Here is a 7,974-nt window from a genome sequence, read left to right on the forward strand (position 1 = left end):
TGTAACTAATAACTAATATAATAACTAATATTATACATATAATACACTGTGTAGTATACACTGATACAAGTTAATATTTCTATCACTATCACTATTATTTGAAGTGAAAATAACTACTATACAATGTTCTGATAAATTATGTGCTGTATTTTTCATCAAAAGCTTATGAAACTCCAGGGCTAAAAACTGTACAATTATCTATACAGACACCAGAGTTTAGGATTCCAATAAGCTCTTATCATGTTTAAACAAAAGCACTGATTTAATATTCCAGGTTTTGATGTCAGAAGTGAATTACAGAATGGAATCATGGTTTTCTAAAAGCAATGGAATACTTTGATCACAAAAATATTTACTCTTTCATACTGAATATGGAATAGGACATTGCAGGGGATCAATAAAATAATTATCCTTCATAAGAAGATAAAAACCGTAATTCAAATGGACACAATCCTCCAGGCTAGGGGAATTTAGACTGGATCTAAAACCATATTAAAACCTTAGCATATACAAATTCCATTAAAATCCACAATTACATTCTATAGAATAATCTAACTTTATATTTAAAAAATAAGTCAACATATATATTATTCAGGTATGAAAGAGTAAATATTTTATGTCAGGAATTATCAGAGCACCTTGTTAGTCTTATTTTGTTTGTTTGTTTGTTCTATACTTTTCTGTTCAGACTGAATGACATAAGAAGAGTAGGTGCATAAACTGGGAGAATGGAGAAAAAAAGTGACTTACAAATTCTATCTTTTCTTTTAAGTTTTATAATCCTCCCCAAGTATTAAAGAAACTCCTATACCATCAGTTCTTATTAGCATTGATATTAAACTGTTTTTATATCTGCAGCTAAATTTGGGAGTTTCTAGTGAGAATGTATTCTTCTTAGTAGAGAAGAAATTGCATCACTTATATTTACTGCAATTTGTGAATTATGAGCCATCAGAAAGAACCTGAAAACCTAATGAGACTAGTAACATGTGTTGTAATTAAAAAAAAAAAAATGTTTGGAGGAGTTGAATTATTTATTCAGTCTAGGCTATGTGAGTCATCTACACTTTACAATTAAGTTGAAAGCTCTGTAGGAAAGAAATAAGTACTTGAATAGTGAGTAAAGGATTTTTGAAACAAGGTGAGACAAAGAGTTTCTTACTCTTGGTTTGGATCAACTTTGTTAGAGACAGATTCCAATAAGATAAAAAATGAAAAAGCCCAGCATGAACAAAGAATAAAACAAGCCTTAAGGGTCAGTTGATAATGGTTCAGGCACACTAACCTAGAGACCTAGGCTACAGACTAAGGGCTTAGTTTGTGAGGTTGAGTTTCAGAGATTCAGTCATAAAGACATGTATTTTGTACATTCTTACTGGTAACCAGATACTGTTCAAGGCACTTGGCATACAACGTTGCAGCGGAAAGACAGAAATCTTGTCCTTACAGTGTTTACAGCCTAGTAAAAGCAGCAGACAACAAAAAGGTAATCCAATCAGTAAATATCAAACCTATTCACTATACGGCATACTATAAAAGTATATATTAGGTGCTGTATTAAAAATTAACAAAAAAATGCACATCCAAAGATAGAGGTACAAAAAGAAACTTTGAGAAACTAGTATTTAATACGAATCTTCAATTATTAAAAAAGAGACAGCACACAAAAGCCAGAAGAGAGCATTTCAGACAAAAACAAAGAAAGCACACGGGAGACCCTAGGATAGGAAGAAGTTCATAGATTTGAAGGACTTAAGGTTAGACAAAATGTGTGGCCCTTTGGCAGCAAAGGGGTGAGAGGTTTTATGTAAGTTTGGATATATAAGATGCAAATGATGAAGAAATCTTCTGCTACGGTTAAGAATTTGTGTTTTGTTTGTTTGTTTAAGGAAGCTACAGAAAAGCTTGAAACAGAAGAATGGACTAAAAGCTCTGGATGTTTCGCAAAGAACTGAATACAGGTGGATAAAGTGGAAGCAGGGTGACCAGCAAACAGTCCAGGTTACTGCAGATAGTCAAGCCAGGAAGTGATCCGTTTTCTACCTGGCTTTTAATTCTTTCCCTTCCCTCTCCCCTTTAAAGATTCTTATTGTTTCTTGAAGACAGCCTGAGCACTCAAAGACCTCATAGAACTTATAGAACTTATAGAACTCAAAGCACTCAAAGAACTTATAGAACTCATAGAATTTCCAGGTGTTTGAATCAACCGTTTGGGGTGAGTAGGATTAAACACATACTGTTAGCACAGCGTTCAGAGGCCAGGTAAGATTCTTAAGGGTCACAGTGAGAAAAGGGAATTTCCTTTGTAAGAACATGGGAAACCCAGAGCAACTGAGGCAGTCAGTCAACATCTGCTGGGAAATAAAACTTGAATATAAAGAAGACAAAGTCCAAACACCAATTTCAGAGATCAGAGGTATTGGTACTTAAATCTTACAAACATTATAATCAAAAATGTGCATTCCCCACTGTTCCTGCTTGTTGTACCCACTGAAGGAGCTGGGTGGACTATGAAGTCAGTGTCTTTAAGTGAATGTGTATAAGCACTGTGATGGAAAAAATAAATAAGAGACCTGAAAGTGCCACCTAAGTCCTATGCACCATCTGTATGCATAACCATATCTCATCCTGGCGGCCATTCTTCAGTAACCTGCTCTCCAGACAGTTCTAGGTTTTGACTATTCCAAATATGGTTTCTACATCAACAAAACTCCTATTCAACCAAGAAAGAAGCAAAGAATGACTCGAAAGGAAAAGCAGATTCATATTATAAAAAGCCTTGAAAGCAGTTTCATTGAGACTGAAATTTACATGGGAGACAGCGGCCACTACTGAGTTTGTGCAGAAGAAGTGACACTCAAAATGTTTTTAAAGAAAGGTAAGCAGAAAGAATAGTTGTTTATTAAATCCCTACTCTATGCCAGGAACTCTAAATAGTCTCATTAAATGCAGGTGTTGTTTTTCTTTAACAAAAAAAGGCAATTGAATCTCAACTTGCTAATATAGTGTCTAGGTTCACATCGTACATTGTGGTGCTTATTTAATTCTACATTAATCATAAGTATAATGAAGGTTAATACAAAAGGCCTAATTATCTTGCATTTGGAAGCCCATGACCTGCCCCTAAGGAGTATTTTATGTCCCTTAGTTTACCGAACCTGCTCAAGCAGGAAGTTATAAAAATAAAGCAAGCCTTATTATAAAGTTTTTGACTCAGAACGTTTGCTCACATCATTTAGTACCATGACAGTTGATCAGAAACTGAATCTAATAAAAGGAAGAATATGAAGAAGAGGAATCAATGGGAAAACAGTGATGGAAAAAAATCAACACTTCCATCACCTAAATTAAGTCAAAACATCCCATAAAGTAAAATGATTAAGTAACAAAGAACACATTTAAAAAGTCAGATTATGGGGCGCCTGGGTGGCACAGTCGGTTAAGCGTCCGACTTCAGCCAGGTCACAATCTCGCGGTCCGTGAGTTCGAGCCCCGCGTCAGGCTCTGGGCTGATGGCTCGGAGCCTGGAGCCTGTTTCCGATTCTGTGTCTCCCTCTCTCTGTGCCCCTCCCCCGTTCATGCTCTGTCTCTCTCTGTCCCAAAAATAAATAAACGTTGAAAAAAAAATTTAAAAAGTCAGATTAATCATGACTTTATCTGTAATTGTGTCAGCAGAGGCACGAAGTTATAGGGCATATTTGTAGAGTTGTGATATAAAAATGGCTCGGGGATAAGCTGAGTCATCATGTCCTTTTCCCCATATCAAAATTACCAGAGGATAATTCCAAGTTTGACACTTGAAATTATGTAATAAGTAAGTTTCATAATCACTAAAGGCACCTTGTTTCCGTGTTAAACTGCTCTTTACTCACAAAATTGTGTTTAATATTTACACTAAGTTTTATCTACTGCAGCCCAACCCCTATTTACTCAACTCTGAGTGACTGGTGGGAATAAGTGATCCCTTCTCTCATTTACAGTATCTTTCCTGTGTGTTAGTAGTTACCCTGTTTCTCTGTTATCTTTCTTCTAGTCTGATCATGCCCAGCTCCCTTAATGTTTCCAAACAGATCTCATTTTCCAAGCCTTTTATCATTTTTGTTGCTCTCTTCTGAACTCATTCAAATTTATCTATGATTCTCTTTCAACTGAGGAACAAATACTGAACACAGTTATCCAATTGAGGCCTAAAGAGTGCTGGTAGAGCAAAATAATTACCTCCCATTTCATCCATGCTCTCCCTATTAATATACCCCAAAGCTGTATCTGGGATTTTATATGAAAGCATCATATTGTTGACTTATACTCAATTTATCATTCATTATAGCTTACATCTCCATCCCCATGGAACAGTTGTTTGTGTAGTTTACATTTGTTTTTATTGAATCCCTTTTTTTATTGATTTCAGCCCCACGTCCTATTTATCAAGATGGTTGTTTGCAATACTAACCTCCAATTTTCCTCCAATGGCACATGATCCCCAAGTTCTTAACAATATAAATGATGCACACATTTCCTGCTTTATCTCACTGATTCTGAGCACTCAGCTGGGTGTGAGTAGGTGTATGTGTGTGTGTGTCTGGCAAGTTACAGTAGGATTTAAAATTTCTCCCTCTTACTCCTTACTCTGTTGACCTCAAAAGCTGATTTACTGAGTGCCAACTATATTGCCACAATTGTTTGCATTAATCGTAAAAATATCCTTGAGCTCTGATTAACCCAATTTACAGACAGAAAAACAAACAAACAAACAAACAAACAAACCACTCTGAAGGCTATGGATGTCCAGTAATTTTTTAAAAGGAGCAGAACTGGACCTTAAACTGATCTATTTGATCTCTCAACCAAGCATTTCTAGCACACAAGTAAATAAGGCACTTCAATTCATATACAAATGCTTATTGTGTCAACAGGTACTCCAATCCTTCTGCTATCACTAGACAGGACCATATGAAAACGATGGCAGTGTCTTCACTCCAGGAAGTCTTTCAGAGGAGCGACGCTGGCGCAATGAATGATGAGGCCATTGTTCCTGGGGAACACAGATGACACCAGCAACAAAATTATTGTTTACCATGTGCAAGCCCTGGTATCTGAGAGCCTACTGAATAGAGTTGATCATAGGTTGTTTTCCCACTCCTTTTTCTAAATTAAAGAAAGCATCTCAACTAAGGCAATATGATAATTAACTTGACTTCTATTTGTTCCCTTATTTCAAAGTAATTGAATCCAAACACTATCCATCCAAATCACTGGCCTAAGTCAATGGTTGCTAAATGAGGTGCTAAGGCTCTGTTGGGTATTTTAAATGTTCCTAAGGGATGCTGTAGATTTTACTATACCAGAATTAAGAAAGCACAATGTTTATTTAATTAAGGCTTTATGAGCTGACTGTGTGACTTGCCCACATCAGCAACTTAGCCTCAATCTTTTCAAATCCAAAGTGCACATATGCTCTTTAACTGGTGAATGCAGAATTCAGCTGCTTCAGGGAATGGGTACCAAGACCTGTTTCACAAAACTGGCTTGTTCATAAGGTTAATATAAGCATGTCTACGTCTGAAAGAAGGATATGTGAATCAAATTGTAAGGGACAAGAACAAACGATGGATAATGATGACGGAATTTTATTATTGGGAAGTTTAGGTAATTTAAAATAATTAGCAAGACTAAATGAACTTGATATTCTAGGACAGTTGCCTAGCTGTGGGGTTTCTTTAGGATCTGAACATACTTCATCCTTTCCTTGAACACATTATTGGGTGAAGAGAACGTAGCAGACGTTTTGATCTCCAATAGATAGGTAAGAAAACTACCAAATATAGGTACTTTCTAGACCAATTTTGCAGATTGAGTTGTGAGTTCTGATTTGGTTAAAAGTGTGTATCTGTTGTTGGTGGAATATAAAGACCGTCCTGGGTCAAGATCACTGCCAAGGCAATTGGTAAGTAGGAGGAGGCCAAAGAGTAAAATCCTATACCATGCAGATGTTGGGTGGTTTAGAGAGCATGTGTGAGAAGAGGGCTGGTCTGAAAGGATATGTCCCTTGGGGCCTAATTGTAGGTTATGGGCAGATGCAGCCTTTGAGTTTGGATATGGATTATTCCCCCAAAGACTTGAGACTAGTATACACATGAAATGGGAAAATCAAAAACAAAAACACACAATGGAAGAGAAAATAAAGCAATCATTTCCCTTTTAAGAGGAAAGAATCCTCCAATTCCATTCTATGAGGCCAGAATTACCCTGTTATCAAAATAAGAGAGACACTACACATAAAGTAAAACTACAGGCCAATATCTCTGATATACATAGATGCAAAAAAAAATCCTCAATATTAGTAAATCAAATCTAACAATACATTTTAAAAATGTCAATCACAACAAGCAAGTGGGATTTCTTTCTCAAATGGCTCAATATTTGCACATCAATCAACATGATACATCACGTCAACAAGAGAAAGGATAAAAACCATATGATCTTCTCAAGAGATGCAGAAAAAGCATGTGACAAAGTACAATATCCATTCAAGACAAAAACTCTCAACAAAGTAGGTTTCGAGGGACATACTTCACATTATATAGGACAAATGAAAAACCCACACTAACACCATACTCAATGGGGAAAAACGGCGAGCATTTCCTCTAAGATCAGGAAGAGGAAAAGGATGTCCGTTCTCACTTTCATTCAGCAGAGTAGTGGAAATCACAGCCATAGCAACCAGACAAGAAAAAGTAATAAAAGGCATCCATGTTGGTAAGGAAGAAGTGAAACTTTCACTTTTTGCAGTTGACATGATACTATATATAGAATACCCCAAAACTTCACCAGAAAACTACTAGAACTGATAACTAAATTCAGTAAAGTAGCAGGATATAAATCTTTGCATTGCTATACACTAATAATGAAGTAGTGGAAAGAAATTAAGAAAACAATCCCATTTACAATTATACCAAAAGTAATAAAATAGCTGGGAATAAACTTAGCCAAGGAAGCAAAAGATTATATCATCTGAAAAGTTAAAAAACATTGATGAAGGAAATTGAAGAAGACATAAACAAATGGAAAAAATTTTCATGCTCGTGGATTGGAAGAACAAATGTTAAAGTGTCTGTACTTACTACCCAAAGCAATCTACAGATTTAATGAAATCCCTATCAAAATACTAATAGCATTTTTCACAGACTAGAACACAATCCTAAAATTTGTATGGAACCACAAAAGACCCTGAATAGCCAAAGAAATCTTGAAAAAGAAGAACAAAACCGGAGGTATGACAACCCCAAATTTCAAGATTTACTATAATGCTGTTGTAGTCCAAACAGTATGGTACTGGCACAAAAATAGACACAGATCAATGGAACAAAATAGCCCAGAAATAAACCTACAATTATGTGGTCAATTAATCCATGACAAAGGAGGCAAGCATTTCCAGTAGGAAAAAAGACAATCTCTTCAGCAAATCGTGTTGGGAAAACAGGACAGCTACACACAAAAGAACAAAACTGGACCACCTTCTTATACCATACATAAAAATAAACTAAAAATGGATTAAATATTTAAATGTGAGACCTAAAACCATAAAATCCCTAGAAGAAAACATAGGTAGTAATTTCTTTGATATCAACCTTAGAATTTTTCCAAATAAGCCTTTTTTTGGCAAGCAAATAAAAAAAAAATAAACTATTGGGACTACACCAAAATAAAAAGTTTTTACACAGAGAAGAAAACCATCAAAATAAAAAGGCAACCTATAGAATGGGAGAAGGTATTTACAAATAATATATCTGATAAGGGGTTAATATCCAGAATATATAAAGAAACTATACAACTCAATGCAAAAAAAAATTCATTTAAAAATGGGCAGAGAGGGGCACCTGGGTGCCTCAATCAATTGAGCACCCAACTTGGGCTCAGGTCATGATCTCATGACCGGTGAGTTCAAGCCCCAAGTCTGGCTCCATGCTGACAGCT

The 7,974-nt window shown here is 35.8% G+C and overlaps 1 long non-coding RNA gene across 1 annotated transcript; it reads left to right on the forward strand.

Annotated features, from left to right (window-relative positions):
* Window positions 1-2,161: 2,161 nt before the first annotated feature.
* Window positions 2,162-6,169, forward strand: LOC121036270 (uncharacterized). Its single transcript, XR_005793299.1, has 2 exons — window positions 2,162-2,878; window positions 4,914-6,169. It is a non-coding gene; the product is annotated as an uncharacterized LOC121036270 (long non-coding RNA).
* The last annotated feature ends 1,805 nt before the right edge of the window (window positions 6,170-7,974 follow it).

This window comes from Herpailurus yagouaroundi, unplaced genomic scaffold (assembly GCF_014898765.1).
Source record: "Herpailurus yagouaroundi ecotype Mexico unplaced genomic scaffold, PumYag 162, whole genome shotgun sequence".
NCBI lineage: Eukaryota > Metazoa > Chordata > Mammalia > Carnivora > Felidae > Herpailurus > Herpailurus yagouaroundi.